Source organism: Myiozetetes cayanensis, unplaced genomic scaffold, assembly GCF_022539395.1.
Source record: "Myiozetetes cayanensis isolate MyiCay16 unplaced genomic scaffold, myiCay2020 scf3, whole genome shotgun sequence".
In the NCBI taxonomy this organism is placed as follows: domain Eukaryota; kingdom Metazoa; phylum Chordata; class Aves; order Passeriformes; family Tyrannidae; genus Myiozetetes; species Myiozetetes cayanensis.
The window spans coordinates 66,949,929-66,967,139 of record NW_026087521.1 but is presented as its reverse complement, the minus strand read 5'-3'; the positions used below and the strand labels follow the sequence as shown (position 1 = coordinate 66,967,139).

General features: G+C 37.8%; 1 protein-coding gene across 1 annotated transcript in view; it reads right to left on the bottom strand.

The window, feature by feature from the left end:
• Nucleotides 1-319: 319 nt before the first annotated feature.
• RERG (RAS like estrogen regulated growth inhibitor) overlaps nt 320-17,211 on the bottom strand; it is a 160,825-nt gene continuing 143,933 nt past the window's right edge. The window contains exon 6 of the transcript XR_007629897.1: nt 320-400. The gene's annotated coding sequence lies outside the window, so the exon portion shown is untranslated. The remainder of the gene's footprint in view (nt 401-17,211) is intronic.

Here is a 17,211-nt window from a genome sequence, read left to right as displayed (position 1 = left end):
CCAGTCCCCTGCCCTGATTGTTTAATCACACTCTTGGTAAAGAAAGACCAAGTAGAATCTGATCTTGCTTCACGTGAAACAAATGGCAAAACAATTATTATGAAAGATCAATCAATTACAAGCATTTTATGTCTGGAAAAGGGAGCCTCTGGTGGTCTAGTGGTTAAGGGTGCGGCGCTGTCTCCGCCAAGGCCCGTGTTCGATTCCCGGTCAGGGACACTCCCCGGGCAGATGGAGCTTGTTAGCCATGAAAAGGCAATCCATCTACGTCCTGAGGACCATATTGCCACCGTCCAGATGGCCCCGGCAGATGAACCTTGGGATTAAAGGGTGGGCTCAGTTCCGCGCACACTGTGTCTCACCTAAAAAATCCAATGCGCAGGCTGGAAGGTGTAAAGACCTTCCCCGGATCTTCGCTCGCGAAGACTGGTCATTATTATTATTATTTATGTCTGGAAAAAAAGCGGATTTTTATTTGAAACTGCATATAAATTTTGTTACCTCTGGCTATCATTTCAATTTTTTTGCCTTTAGTAAAAGAAGAAGTCTTCTCATTTACCTTTGTAAATCTGCACTCAACAATCAACAGTTTGGATTTCTTCTCCAAAGACCAACCTCATTAATGTCACAAGCAGCTATATGCTGTATGTCAATGTGAGAAATCTCCCTGAACATCTGTCAGTTGAAACTTCTACCAGTTTTAAACTGTCAAGTGAAATTATAGTTAGAAAATATCCCTGCAAAAATGGCTGAGAATGCTCTACTTGTTCTCCTTCTCTCTTAATTGTATGAAACAGTCTCTGGCAACCAGGAATATGGAGCACACTGTCTGTCAGCCTAAAAGCTCATCCCAGCGGTTGAAATGAAAAAGCTGTTCCTTCTGCTTTTTATGTCACTCTGTTAATAAGAATTATTCAGCCTGACTTTTGTTAACAGCCTTAATAATGATTTCTAGTATCAACTACCTCTTCTGGCTGAGGCCTAGCAATGAATCATATATGTAAGTGTATATGTGTACATATATATATATGTAATATAAATCAATGCTTGATTCACCCTGTGCAACTCAGAATTTAGTCTTCCCCCAGACCATATATGGAGTCAAGAGGATGATATTTCCCCAATGTCAACCTTCTGACCATAACGAAACTTCTTAAAGTGGATATTTCTCAACTTGCTATTGGGTGGGAAAAAAACCCAAAAACTAAGAATCATAAATCAATAACTGCATGTAAAGATACAGTTTAAAAAGCATGCATTTTGGAGCCAATTTTCTTTAAGATACAAGGACAAGGTTGTCTACTGAAGTCAAAGCCATAAACTGAAATTTGAACAAATAGAATTATAATCTCCACTGACTTCAGTGGGTTGTCCAGTGATTACTTGATACGGTGGGAGTTTAGGATAGTGTGGATTGATGATAATTTGGTAGTTTCTAAACCAGAGTGCTCTTAGGTGCTAAGATGAGGAATGTGTAAAGAGTGTAAAGAGGCATTGTTTGAATCCTTGCTACATTTAACTCTGTAAGGACTTTGCACTCCTGAATATACCCACATGCATTAGAAAATTTTCAATAAAAAATCAAGCATACACTAAGACTAGCTCTAGATATCCTGAACTTCCAACTTACTTTTTTTTAAGTTCCAAAAAAATGAAATTAATTTCATGAAATTCCATACAGCAGGCAAATTATTCTGTTGGCTGCCCAATAATATTTTCATAATTTTGTATTCAAAGTATATATTGGATCTTGCTACTGGCAATGCTGATTTTTTTACTTAGTGGTCTAACAGCTGAAGTGAATTTCATACCTTAAATCACAGGTTTTGTAATTGATTTACTTCAGTTTGTCTATACTTGGAAAAAAATACTTTTTTTTAAAGAATGTAGCCGTTGAGTGGGTTGGATTTATTTCTTTTTTTACTTGCACTGTGGCTGTGCATTGGATTCTCTCTTTCTGTTTTCTATGACTTCTTTTCCTTTCTCTTTTCCAGCTCCTGTAAAACTCCCTGACACTTTAATTTCCTTTCCAGTTATCAAGGCAAGTTGCAAACAGGTCGAGGGCCTTCATCCCAGCCGATACAGGGAATGGAAGGACTGTGCTTGCTTTGAATCTGAAAGGCCAAACAGACCAGTGTGAGATGACCTTTCTCCTGCCTGGTCCTGATGGAACACTAACATTAAGCCTGAAGGAAATCTTGCAGAAGAAAATTTACAGGCTTGAGCTGAAAATAAATTTCGGGAAAAGAAGAGGGAAAGCAACAGAGTGTCTGGAGGGTTATGGACAGGCTGCTGCTGAGGATTCTAAATTGTGCCATGTGTGTAAGGGCAAGTTTACTAGTCTTGCTATTATTTACTCTTCTGGGGAGAGGCTGCATGTTGCTATGGAAGGATCAGGTTTTCATGATGGTCATGTGGGAGACTCTAGTGATGACATATCCCAAAATGTTTTTTCTTGCTTGTGGCAACCAAGAATTGTTTTGGTGTTTATTGGTTTGGGTTTGTTAGTTTCTTGGAAGGGATATATGTGCATATGTGTTTTGTTTTTAATACAGTGATTGTATTTTAGTATTTCTTTGTGGATGTGGCTGTTTTGAAGTCATAATATGGTATGGAGGACTTCTGCCCATCAAAGTAAACTGCACTTCCAACAGTAAATAAGTACCAAACCTTAGTAGAGCAGGTTTCCAGAATCCCTAATAAGGTAAGCAAGCAAAACAAAACAAAAATGTGCTAGTTTCTTTATCATCATGTGCTTGTCTTATACCTTGAACAGAAACAGGTCGAGTCCTTGTGTAAAGTTTCTAAATTTCAGGTCACTGAAGTTTCACCATGATTAGCTTTGGGGTTAGGGTTTAGAGCCTCTTATAAGAAGATCTAAATGTAAGCAAATGAACATTTCTGTTTACTTAATACTTTATTTCCTTTTAATTCAAATTCCTGTAAAATTTGCCACATTCCCTCTTTTTTAACACTGTATTTATCCTATTAGACACATATAAGGAGAAGTAAGATAACACTGTTTTTTCCTTACAGTCATAATTGTTTATCAAGGATTATGTCTTAGGAAAGAACTGCAATGATTACATTTGGAATGATGGCTGCAAAAGAGGGAACAGATAGTTTCTTGTCTAGACCATCCTGTTTCTGTCTTTCCTTCAGTAAGAAAGTCTTTATTTTCTGGGAGAGCCTTGCAAAAAGCATGTACTTTTATATCCAATGACAAATTGCATAGGTTTGTGGTTAGATAAAATTTTGGTATGGACTTTTTAGTATTCAAAGACTGAGAATAATGCTGGCTTTTATGAGCTGCACTGCAAAAGGAAATAATTTTGAGATAGGGTTTTCTTTCTTCCCAAAAGCTCTCATGATTTGAAGAGTTGTGTGGTAAATCTCCTTGCACACATTTCATTTGCTGTTTAATACCACAGTTAATAAACTTATTATTTATAGCTGATATAGCTGATTCCCAGCTTGGCAGTGTTTTCTGAAATTTGGAGAAGTGAGCTTTGGAATAGATATGAAAGTTCCTGGCTACTCATGGAAAACATGTCATAGGCTTGGCTGCTGTATGCCTCTGAAGCCTCACCAGTACCAGAGGAGTCTGTGAGTTTTGTACAGTTTCTCTGACAATGTAAATAGACCCCCCCCAATCAGCTGTGTTCTTATTTTCTTAGAAGTCAACATCTTCAGGACTTTGAACATTTTGTTTATGGAAGAATTATGCATTTCTAGATCCTTTCCTTAAAGACGTTAAAACCCCAATGCCAGACACAGGGCAAAAAATCTAAGCTCTTTTTTAACAAAGAGATCAGGAAAGATACCTACAACAATTTATTTTTTTTTTGTGCCAAACATGCATTGAAGGAAATTACACTGACTTTCAATAACTGATAGATGGGGAAGGAGAGGGGAAACGTGGACCTGATTATTTTTTAACTTGAGGTAAGTGCTGTGAGGAAATAGTAGTGTCCTACCTAGTGATTCATTCAGTCCTTTTTCAATCAGTCTCTGATTGGACCTGGGCATGGGCTCACTAGTTACTAGATCTGAAATGTCTTAATGGATGATGGCACTGAAGTACTCTAAAAGGAGTCAATCTGGGAATTATGATGATACTCAGCTGAACTGGTGCTATTCTGTCCTCCGTGATTTTGCTGGTTAAATTTAACATTTGTGACAGTAACAAAAACTAACTCAGAGATGAGATGCAGGGGAGTTGAGGCTTTAAGAGTGCAAAGACTTAGTGCTCTGAAAAAAAGAGACCCAACTTGCAGTCAAAGTAATACAGAATTATCGTTTTCTTTGGGAATCACAACTACTGCATTTTACTTTCTTCTAACTTGGAGTATGCTTCTACATTTTTAATCTCTCTGCGAAGGAGCTTTTACCTCTTATCCCTTACAGTTTTTATTTCAATAAACGAAAACATTTGTCTAAGTTGTTTTTTAGCTCTCCTATAACTTGCTTCTCCATGACAATTTTCAATCCTCTGTATTGCAGCAGGGTCTCATTTTGCAGAGTTGCTCTTACAGCTAATCCTCCTTCTTTTCTTTTTCTCCTCAGCTAATTGTTCACATTTTCAAACTTGACAATCTCACCACCAAAACCTAGGCATTCTTTGGAGGATGACTTGAGAAGGAACACAGACCTCAAAAATGTCATTGAGCTCAGAAGTCTCAAAGCAAAATCCTTTCTCTGCTTAAACAGGATACTATCAAGGAGTCTGGGCCAAAATTAAAAAGGAAAAATACTATTTGTATGGGGAGTTTCATGTAGTATTTTGAGTGATTATTTCCACAGCTGAAAAAAATCAACAGTAAATATTAATTTCTGCCTTTCTTGAAATCCATAAAACAAACTAACATCCATCTCCAAAGAATCTTTCTCCTGCTTTGACTTTCATTTCACCACATCCATTGTTTCCCAGCACCTGGTGCTGTATAGCAAGGCATCGTGTTTTCTGAAATGTCAAATTTGACTTGTAGATGACAGGATGATTTATATATTCTCCTTGCTTTCTGTTCAATACCATCAACCAGTTTGCATCTATCTGTATCACTCCACAAGTGTTAACATTGACACTGCTTTATAGGGAGTGAGGATCTGCACTCAGAAGTTTCTCTTGTGTTTCAAACAGACCCACCAAATCATATGGCCTTGTGTGCATTTGAAACTTCTGTGGGCAGAAGTTTCTCTGTAAGTGATGAGCTTCTAAAAAGGCATTAGAGCAATATAAGGATCTAATCTTCATTGAAAGTTCTTTAAAATGAAAACCCAAAGTGATTTGTCATTACAGGATTACTCTCTCTGGGAAAAGCAAGTGGAGTTTTCAACTGGAGCTGAAAATGCTAAGGTCTCACTTTGAGAAAAGTGAAGAGGAAGAAAATACTATCAATGACTGTGGCAGCAGGCACAAGCATGGCAGGGCTTGAGGGAGAGCCTGGCAGATAACAGCTTTCATACTTCTATAAACAAGAAAGGCTGGCTCACTGACATGGAAAACGGTGTCACTAGTAACATTCTGTGCCTGCTTCGTACTGATCGTGGTCATTGGCAAAAGAGCATCTCCTTCGTAGACAGCTAGTCTCTTACAGCCCAGACAGGACAGGCCTGCTATAAATCTCCTTCACATGGAATTTTTACTGAAAATAGATGTGATTGCACATGAGGTACCTGTGCTGTTTCCCAGAAGAAATCTTCTAGGTTTGCTCATCAACCAGTATTATTTTAGATGGGAATTATGATACTTTGCTTGTGGCTGTGCTTGAAAAGTCTTTTTGTCATTATTATTATTTTTAAAAAAGGAAAACATTAATAGGTTAGTAAGAGGGGGAGATGGGAAAATACAAGATCTGTTTTAATGTCAGATTTTGTACAAAGGAACCGTACCTCTCCTGAGGCTGGTGTGACTCAACCAGCCAGAATCTGAATGTCCTTGAATACTTGTGGTCCCATATTTTCAATTTTTTGTTACAGATACAAATAAGGAGCTTTAGCTAATACAGGCTTGGTACTATTCCTGTTGTTTAGAGTTCCCTGATGGTTTCAAAGCTCTTTCCTTCCTTTTTTCCTCTGTAGTGTTTCCTCTTATTCTTGGCATCTTTCAGAGTTCTTGTGGCATTAGTAAATAGTTTGTGCAGATATGTTTTCTGACATTGTAAATGAAATGGAAAACCTTTATGCAAATGCCTAATGTTTAATAAAAGTTAAAAAATAATGTGTATCAAAGGTAAGTCTAAGTGAATTGAAAGAACGCAACACCTATAGCAGTAAGACCTCCAAATACACCTGCTACCTTCACTTGGCTTCTGGTTTTGAAATAAGATGAAACCAATTTGTGCAGATTGAAAATGTGTTTTTAGAAAAATCTTTCTGAAAGCTGAGAATCAGGACTTCTCTTTGGCCCAGACTTTCAGTAGTGGGCTAGATCAGCAGATTTCCTTAGACTGGGTCATTCTCCATTTATAACAGATGGATTTGTGAAACGTCGGTGTTAGAGCTGTTTTTCAACAAAAGCAGACAAGAAGTTGTAAACCAAGCATATATATTTGATTTTTGTTATTTATTTTAGACAAAAGAGTGCTTGTGAATCCTTTAGGGATTCTTTTGTCTAAAATAAATTTCTAACACACTTGTGAGTTTTCAGATTACCTAGCATCTTCCTCTATAAATTCCTTTGTTTGCAACATCTCATCTGCCAATGGAGATAATGCTACTTTAATGCCTGCGCATCCTTGTCTTTTGCTTTTCTGCAGTTCATGAACTTTGAGGGACAGTTTTCTAACTAATTGCATCTTACAAGGATACAAAACTATTTATTTTCAGGAGATGGGGAAACAAGGAAGGCAACTGATTCTACAGTGCTGGGTAGTTCACGCTTTCTGAAATAATAAAACATTAAAATGGCACAATTGTCCTTTATTTTCTCTTTCATTGAACTGCAGACTATTACCATATGCTAGGAACAAAAGCCATGCCAGATGTACTCAATTTTCAAACTAACATCACTTGCTCCACTCCTTCCATCACCCATGAAATGATGCCGTCCAAATGTTGAGTGAGTGATAATTAGGGATTTGGCAAAAAATACATACTTTTGCATATTTTCACTTTTGAAAATGCACATCATCTATTTTTGAGCTTGAGTGTCCAAATCTGAAGAGAAAAAAAGTGAATTGGGCTGCCCTCTAGGCTACATCAAAATCCATTAAAGATCAGAGAACTGCTTGCAGAGTAAGCAATTAAAACAAATTAATGTTGAATTTCGCTCTTTTAGACCCCTCCTTACTTTGGCTGCAGTGAAGTGGGGTCATGTTTGCACAGTTTTCTTGTCTGCTGCTGTAACTCAGCTCTGTTGCACCTCGCACCTCATCTTCTAGCCCTGTTTTGCATTGCTTATAGCACTGTCAGTCTCCAAATCTATTGCATGGCTATTGCATGTTTCAAAAACTAGGAAAGGAGGAAAAATAGCAGCACTTGGGATCAGTTTAATAATAAAATTTATTTGTGAACAGACCTGTTTTGCCATAAGGGCATCTTCTTCTTTCCCCTTCCCCTGGGGTTGAGATCCCCTGTGTACCTGCAGGCAGGCTTCTGGCACAGCCTCAGCACACTGTCCCATCATCTCCCGGGTTGATCAGAAACTGCAATGAGTATGGAAGGTGGGTGAGAGAAGACTTCTCTGGAGCACATTCTGGATCTGACCCGTCTTCCTTAATAGCTAAAGCTGAGTGTGCCATTATGTTCCCCTGCATTAAGGGGCCCTGCAACACCTCTGAGAGTTGCCAGCATGTGCAGGGAGGCATAATTCACTGTTGCAGCACATTATTTCATGCTTATCATGGTAATCATAACATACAGTACTAATCCCCTCTGCTGCTATCCAAAATATGCATCATGCACCTCTGTGGAGTTGTCTGTCATATGGCTGGGGCCCATCATGGATTGTCTGACAACATGGAACAGGAGAAAGCCAATGGCTTTTGTGAGCCTACCTGCTTTCTGCAGGCCAGCCCAGCATCTTTTTTTCTCAGAGCTTCAGCTGTGGAAAGACAACATCTTGCTATGCTGCTGGAAGAAGTCATAACCTCAGTTGTCCATCACCTGCTGGCAGTGAAGTGGCTCATATGAGTCTCATCTAATGTGTCTCAGTTCAAATGAGCTATTGCTAATTAACTTCTGAGTTAATTCACTCAGATAAAAAGTGCCAGAGAACAAATACTGCAGCCCTTCAGGCACTTATGAAGAGCAAGTGCTAAGCATTTGCTCCAGGGTAGAAATTACAGGGTCTTACATCAACATACCTTGGTCTGCATCTCACTCTCTTTATCCTTCACTTTATTGAATAGGGATGGATGGTTGTTCTCATTTTATCTGTTGTAAAATGAAGTTGTTCTGCATTTAGGCAGAAAACTGACAACAGAAAGAGCACCTTCCATTTTTTACTCACATGGTAATGAAATATGGGAAGGAATCCTGACACATAACATCCTAAATTATTTTGAAAAATGGTGACTTTTTCTAGTGTCAAGAGGAGGAACAGGGCTAGAAAGTGTGGAGAAAAAACCGTTTTTGCCATTTTCCTTGAAGGTATCTAGCAGTATGGGCCTACTTGAAAGTGTTAGTAAATATATCTTGCTGCATTTCTATTGCTTCCTGCTAACATTGGTTTTAGGAGTATTGGTGTTGTAAACCTCATTGATTTTTGCAATTTTAATCCTGAGTTGGAAATCACTAGGGTATTTCCTATAAGAGATTCCAATTTGTAGGAATTCCTATTTGTAGGCCTCTGGGTTTAGGAGTGGGTAAAACAATCATTCAAATATAAATGTAATCATTCAAATTTAAACAATAATTTAAATTTAAACACTGCTCAATTTTGCAATTCTTTTCCTTTGTTTAAAAAAATAAGATTGCAAAGAAGATTCACATCTTTTTGGTTTGCGAAAGATATGACAAGATGACAGTTTTCTACTGCACTCATCTGCCTTGTAATTTCAACAAAATTCATAATTTAGGGGGAGGGAAATAAACTAAGGAGAAGGGGGGGTGTTTCTACTGCATCAGAGGTTGCACCTCTTGGGATATATTATCAGTAAACCAAGACAAGGATTAACTCTAAAATTTTCACCACTATCTTCTAAACTTAAGTCTTCTAAAATGAATGTATTAAAATGGGAGAGCTACAGAGTGCCTATATGGTTATCTTACCTGGTTTTTTTACATTTTGTATCTTAATCCTATTTACACTGGTTTTATAGAAAAACCTTTTGCAGGTGCATTTAAATTCAGTGTTTCTTGCAAACACATGTTTTGTGAAGCCAGTTATTTTATCCATAACTTCTTGCTGCTGTACATGAAAAACAGTTATTTTATTTGACTTTATTATCAAGCATTCTCATTTAGCATCAGGTCAGCATGGTGCTAATTTTTGCTAAGGAGCTTTGTGCCAAGGAGTTTCTCAGGAGCAGTCACTGTGAGAATTACTATGCATATTAAGTGTCAGCACTGGAGCTGTATGGCCAGCAGCCTGCATATATGCTGCCCCTTGCCTAGGGAAAGCAGTTTAGTGGGTTTTTTTTGAAAGTCAGAGGAGAAAACACTGGCTCCATCTGAATGTAAAAGATGCCAGAGATGCTTGATACATACCTGAAATGGTAAGATGGTGATTTCTGTAACCAAATGCTCCAAATCAAGGTCAAAATCAGGAAACAGGATCCCAAACCCAGTGTTTGTTATATGGGCAAAGGTGCCCCCTATGCCTACTAGCTGGGATATGTGCTCTGTGTTCTCCATCCTCCAGTAAGCCATTTGGCTGTGGTCTTGCTCTTTCTCATAAGGAAGCAGCCTATGGGATCTGGGGTGTCTTCTGGCTCTAAAGACTTAGACCTTTCTGATCTGGATGTCTGGACTCTTCTGGAGGGGTCTTGTGTGATTTTCCCTCTGTGCAATATCCTCATTGCACTTGCTGAGGCCCTTACTACAGCACAGGACTCTTTCACAAGGTAATAAGTACTGCTGTATGTTACAAGGAAGCCTGACCAAAGAGCATGGGCAAACACTTCTAATCCATCCAGTCAGCTAGTCACTTCTAGAAATACTCCACTTTTCTGACATTTAAAATTGTGGGTGATGTGCAAGCACTGTTAACCTGGCACCTTTTGGAACATGTAGTAGAACACACTAGAAATATGTCCACACAGGTTGTGTCTGTGTCTCAGGACTAGCATTTAAATATCTCATTTATTTCAGTATCTCATTTCTTTGAAAAATCCATACACACTTTGATATGCCAGGGAGAAAATCTTCTGAGCAGGAAATAATTTGTGAGGCTACACATTAATTAAAAAAAAATAAAAAATTCAAGCACATAATGGTAATTTTCTCAAATGAAAAGCATTAGGAAATATTGTTTCTAAAAGGGATTAGTTAACCAAAACCTCCTTAAAGGGACACGACAGGCTGCTGTACATCATAATTACTGTTTTTGCTTAAATTAAAAGGTGGATAAAGTCCTTTCACTTAGTCAAAACCAATAGGCAAATGACTTTTGTTTCTAAGAGTTTTGGAGGAGGGTTTAGTTTTATTTACTGTGAATGTGATGGACATCAGCTTGGAAGATTTTACACAGTTTGTAAAGCAGGCCTTAGCTGTAAAAAGGTCAGTTCCACGTCCCAAATTCTCCTGAGTTTAGTGTTTGACACAAGTCCATCTGTACTAGGATTTGTTTCAAGGCATACTGACATGAATGGCATTATTGCAATTTTTTAAGAGACAGAATTCAGTAATAGCCCAAAGGCCTAAAAAATGAAAGCAGTATTTTGTTAAAAAAAACCAAAACCCAACAACTTGTGCATCATAAATTACCTGGTTAATATTCAGACTTATGTGGGTTTTTTTTTCCTACATCATGTGGTACTTTAACATTCCTCAGAAAAACATAAAAATAGACCTGCTTTGAATTCTACTAGAACTCCAGTATCACTGGAGAACACATTTTTCTTGTAGATGGTGGCACCATGATATGGCCTGTCTCTACACTTGTTTCTGCATTTGCACTTTTAAAGCTTTGAAGATAGTCTTCTGATGATGACAAACACCAGCAGAAAGAGAGGATGAATGTGGACTTCTGATGGCATATGATCAAGTGCTGAAAATAAATCTGAGTTGAAAATGCAACATTGACTGTTGGAAAAGGAAACATCTGATCATAAAATTAACACGGAAGACAGAAACTGAGCAAAAGCCAAACTTAAAAGCCTTCTGTGAAAATCATGCTTCCAAACCAAGTTGAATCAGTAAGGATGTTGAGGATGAGAGAAAACCTTTGAGAAACTGGAACTATTCTTAAACTTTCCTGACTTTCTCTGTTTTGTTTAGCTGTCAGGAGATAGAGGTTTCTTTTTAAAACTCTGCAAAATGTTGTTTGTAAAATACTCCACACATCCATGGTAATTTTCTGATTAAATTTTGTATTATACAGCAGGAGGGAATGCTGAGAAACTTGCTAGGAGCCAACATGGACACCTGAAATACATATTAAAAAAAAATGTATTTCTTTGGAGTTAGTCGTAGCAGTTGGCAGAAGTTCTGCTAGAGATCTCTACAGATCTATTCGAGATCATTTGTCTATAATAGGAGACTCAGCAAGCTGCAATGAGGGATGGAATAGTTTTGTATTCCTGAGTCCCCTTTAGGATCTAGCTGCAGGAATCTGGTTCTTCTTCCAAGTCCACAGGTGAAGGGAAATTCCACAGAACTGTAAACTGAGTTGAAGCAAGGATAGGGCACTGCGAGACACTGTAATCAATTTTCTTCTATTTATGGTGTTGATGCTGGACTGTTTCAGTTGAACTTAAGTGTTAATGGTTCTGTTTGTTTAAGATTGTCAACACTGCCTAGAGTGTGAGTTGTTTTCTTTTGTTGTAAAACAAGAAAAATTCACATAAATTTTGCATAGTCTTGTCTTTGCCCTCTTGCTACAAGTAAAGAGGATTTAAGGTTATTTATAGTTTACTGCTCAGCAAGTTGGTTTTGTCCAACCTCAATAGTTCTGACTTACATACAGTGAAGTATCACAAATTGTGGTTACTTTATCCAACTCTACTGTGAAGTTTTGCTTGCTTAAGACTATCAAAGTTGCGTGATGAGTTGAACTTAAGATGCTAGAAATGTCAGGACCTACACAGATGAACATAAATCTAGGGACTGAGTCACGTTTTATGTCAGAGTTTTTCACAAACTTTTCACAAATTTTACATTTTCACCTACTACAGAAAAATTGTTTCTGTTTTTATTAAGATGAATTGCTGAGTGTTATTTTCTTTGGGGTTTTTTTGTGATTCCCCTTGAGATTATATAGGAATAAAAGTAGGGATGGTCTGGATGTTTTTTTCTCTCAATAATTCCAAAAGTAGTTGGAATTTCATTATGTGTGAAGCTACTGAAGACAATGAAGAGTAAGGTGTAAGGGATGATGTAGTCTTAAAAGCAGCATGAATAAAACATTTGAATTGTGAACTCTTGTTACGATATTTGTAGACCTAAGTAATAATGCATTGTCAAGCATTGTACCTTGAAAATAAGTCCAAACGACCACAGTGCTTTAAACCTAAGGGGTTTTGTTTGGGTTTTGGTTGTTGTCTGTTTGTTTGGGGTTTTTTGTTTGTTTTGGTTTATTTTTTTTCTGGAGAAACTACACTTTTAGTTTCTGTTTGTGAGAGAGAAAAGGTAGCTGGCTACTTGTTTGTCAGGCTGGACCAGATATAGTTTTCATTGATGAGTTGTAGTAAGCAGCCTTGACAGGGTATGAGGTTTTCAGTAGAAGTGTTTTACTTCCAGCAGCTATGGTGCCAGGCCTGCAGTTCTTATTTTACTTTATTTTAAGAATATTTTAATCACAGTCAAGAATATCTTTCTCTCTAGAGCACAGATGGCCAACATTTATTGAAAGAAATATGAAAAAGGAAGGGTTAGATGAATTTTGTCGTTGAAAAGAGAAGTTATTAAACTATTTCAATCTATTTAATCGATAATAGTTTTATTTCCTGTAATTACTGGAATCATAATGAGGAAATGAGTATCCTAAAATGTATTTAATATTAATCTTAGTGTATGTGAAAAATTGAGGAATTGGTTTTATTCCAAGCAAATTAGAATGAACAGAGGGTACTAACAAAAGAACTATTTCTGTATATTTACTAACTTATAGGCGTACCGTGGAGACTGTAAGGTGAAGGGTCCTATCTGGACCTCTCACCAGGGAATCTTTCATGGCCGAGAACAGGGAACAAATTATGAATAAAAATGTATTCCTCTGTGCCATGTGGATACATAGAGAGACCCTCCATACCTTGCAATGTGGGGATGATGCAAGACCCCCCTGTACGAGCCCAGGGGAGGTATGTTACAACCAGCCAAAAGGTAACACCCACTTCCAAAGCAGAGAAATTACCTTTTAAGGCAATAAACGGGTAGTAAATGAATATTCAACAACTGATATCAAAGGGTACAAAAAAGCGCGGTTTTCAAACAGGGGTGTGCTCTTTGTATGATTCAGAGGTGCACCCAGCGCTAAAATGGGTACCTAAGCGCTGTAATAAAAATCTTTTACTATGTTTCTTTGTCCTGCAGGTATTTTTACTGTCTTCAAAATTCCAAAGAAAAAGTAACTTAAAACAGTGTATAGTCTTATTTTATCAAGGAAGGCCTTCCAAAGGCCAAATCTTAATTATTTTGCTGTCATTTTATTTCAGATAAGAACTAAAGCATTTCTCTCATATATGTTTTCCCCCAAAGATCATTCTTAGTAAAATCTAATTTTGATTTCATACACTGCAGAGTGACTTGCTGTTTAAAAGTATCTTGCAATGAAATTTGCAAAGCCTGTTTATTGATAGTGCAAGAATATGAGTTTCATTATACTCCAATGTGGTTTTAAAATATTACTAGATCATTTCTGTAACTGGGGAGCAAGTATCCCAAAAATGGTGTTGTGAAAGTCACTGCTTAATCATCTGACTGTCTAACAGAATGTGTAGTTCAGCATTAGGTGTGCAGCTTACCACAAATAAGAAGTAGACATTTTAGCCTCCTTAAAAAATAAGAATAAACTCCAACAATAAAACACTAGTTATTTAGTAAAAGAAATTGGATAGGGGTTGTTATGTTACTGGATATTTGGGAATGTTAGGTGTTTTTTCCCCCCTACTTGTGAATTGGTCTGCTCTTTAGTTTTGAGCACTCTTGAGGATTTGGATAGCTTTCTTTGAAAGAATGAACACAAATTGCCTCTACACAAGGTTTAGAAAAGTGAATTTCTCTTTTGTACCTTGGATTAGATCTGAGAAAAATTATTAAAGTCCTGCCTTGTGTGCGTGGTTCTCTTAGACTTCTGGTGTCACTATTTTGTGTTAATTATTTAGTGAAACTGCACCACAACCCTGCTATGAACCAAGTGAGTTCTCTAAATACTGGGTAAAAGTCATGTGCATTCTCTCCTTTAGGTCAGAAAATAACTAAGCTGAGCTGAGGAAAAGTTTAAACAGAAGGTAGCGAATTCTCCCTATGTGCATGAGGAAAGAAGGATAACATTATCTTCCGACTCTTCCTCAAAACTATCTGGAACAAAGCTCACTCTGTTTTGTGTGCTCAGCAAAGAGCAGCAGGGTACCGGAATACGAGTAGGAGAAACCCTATTTTATATATACTGACTGTCTTGGACACATGACAGATACAGAGCAGGCAGCTGGAGTGTTTTTGGAACACAGAACTCTGATGTTGGAGAATTATTTCTACAGGATTAGGCAGCAGCTGAGGAAAGTTTCTAGATAGATGTATATTGGATTAGCTACCTTTTGGAGAGGTAGACACAGTCAAAAGTGACTCTCCCAAGGTTCATTTTGCAAATTAAAATATCTAACAGCAACTTCAGAAAGATGAACCAGGGTAACTCTGAACACCTCTCTGTAACTACTGATGACCTTTTGAAGATGATACTGCACTCAGAAATGAAGCTTTTCTTTGCAGCACTTTAAGACTTGTTTCTTCACAATATGAGAATATGCAAAGAAATGTTTGATCAGAAGTGTTCACAGTGAATATCCTTCCATTGCTTTAATGCATTTGTTGTAATGCATTTGAACCCAATAAGCCGAACTGCCCTGGATAGCCCTTCTCTGTGTCATGAGGTGGTAGTGCAGAGTGGGTTTGCAAATCCAGCCTTAGTAATTTCAGAAGGGCAAATTTTTCCCAAAGAACTTTGTGATTTCTGCATGACTCTTCAGATTCTAGGTTTTTCTCAGAATCAGTCTTGAGAAGTGAAAAACTTGCAAACTGCCTACAGTCGCAGCATGAAGCTACATTTTCTTGAAATTACTCTTATGCAAGTCTATTTGATTAAAAAATACAGAGGGTAGTATTTTAGAGATATGTTGAAGACAATAAAAAAAAAGCCAGCAGAAACTCAGCAGTAATGGTAGTGGATAATCTGGCCAATATCACCACAGGTTAAACAATAGGTCACTATTAATTTGCTCAATTAGAGCTGTCAGCAGAATGCATCTTTATTGATTCATTTCTGTGGGGCTTATGCATAATCTTGAGCTGGTGTTATAATGCTGGGATTTAACATCAGGGGATTCAAGTGGCTTAAACTAAGAAAGATGTTGGAGAACCTGTTGCAGCTCAATTGCCCTAGGGAACAGAGATCAGATCACCTTTATAAGATGGGGAACCAGAATTGCTGTAACAAAATGTGTAACAGATATAGCAGGTTTTACTTGCAAAGTCTTCAGTGGATTTCAGTCTACAAGATTACTGAACTTAAAACAACAGGACCAAAGAATTAATTCAGACCCACTAGAATTGAGATTGCTGGCTATAGTTAGGGACCACTCTGAGAGACATTTAATGCTAGGCCATCTGACTGGCTGATTATGCTGAGCTCAGAGGTGACATCCTCTAACAGCATACTCATATTCAAAGTTTTGGCTCCCCTCTGTGTGTGCTGTAGTTGGCAAGGCAACTTACCAACTGGAAATAATAAAGGAGAAATTAGTGTATGCGGAGGGCTGCAGGAATGGGGTCCCATAGCTGCTGCCACTCTGCAGGCTGATAACCTACCACCTGCTTCCTCTCCTCTACCCACCATTGTGTCATGGGAGATACACAGTAGAATTTGATTGCAATCTGGAGAAATAGAGTTGTATATTATTCTGCCTGCTTGCTGATTTGTGAAAGCTGTACGACATTTAATTAGTAAAATTACCGTGTGTTAGCTAGATCTAAATACCAATTAAAAAGGTAATATATGGGTAATTTAACATGCAATGTATGTTCCATACTAGTTTAAAAAAATAAATTTGAAAATAATAGAAAATCCTGCTCCAAAAATGGGTGAGCTACCATCTGCGTCGCTAATGTAGTGTGACAGAATAAGAAATAGAGTTAATTATTTCAAGCAAGAATGTGTTAGAGAATCCACTTAAATAACCACGGATCACTTTGTAGTCATCACTATCTGTTTACAGATAATTTGTATGGATTTCCCTTTCACACATTCCTCTACTTAGAGCTGATGTCTGCACAGGATCCCAAGTCAAAAGGCTTTAGAATGGCTCAGTTTTAACAAAATAAACCTATCTAGAGTGTTAAGTAAAGCTGGAAAATGCCTGTGGCTATTTGCTATATACCCAGTAGAGTTCATCAGTTCAAGGTGTACAACCTCTTTTCACTAAAGATAAATAAGAGCAAAATTCTCCAGTTCACTTGGTGCTGGGTTTGGGATGTGCTGTCTGTACTATGCAGCCATAGACTGTGCAATCACGACTGAGCTGTTTGACCTGGAGACACTTCCTCCAAGGGGAAAGTGTCTGGGTTCCCAGAAACAGGTGGTATGTTGGTCTACTGTGCACAGTCTAGCCAATCAATAAGCTACTCAGGCTGGCAGTAGTAAAAGGGACAGAAGAGTGGGAAACTGTAGCAAAGCACAAGCTGAATGACATAGGCTAAATACCTGCTGAGCACCCTTTCTGTGACTGAAATGAAAGAGAAATTTCTCTCACTGGTGGGTGTATTTAAGCTTAACTTACTTGAGTGCCACTCTCTAGGGGTTAGACAATTTAGAAAATAAGTGATGGTGAGAGCTGAGGACATCAGTGTGTTGAATGCTAGTACCTCACAAAACTGAGCTGAAAATACAGATTGTGG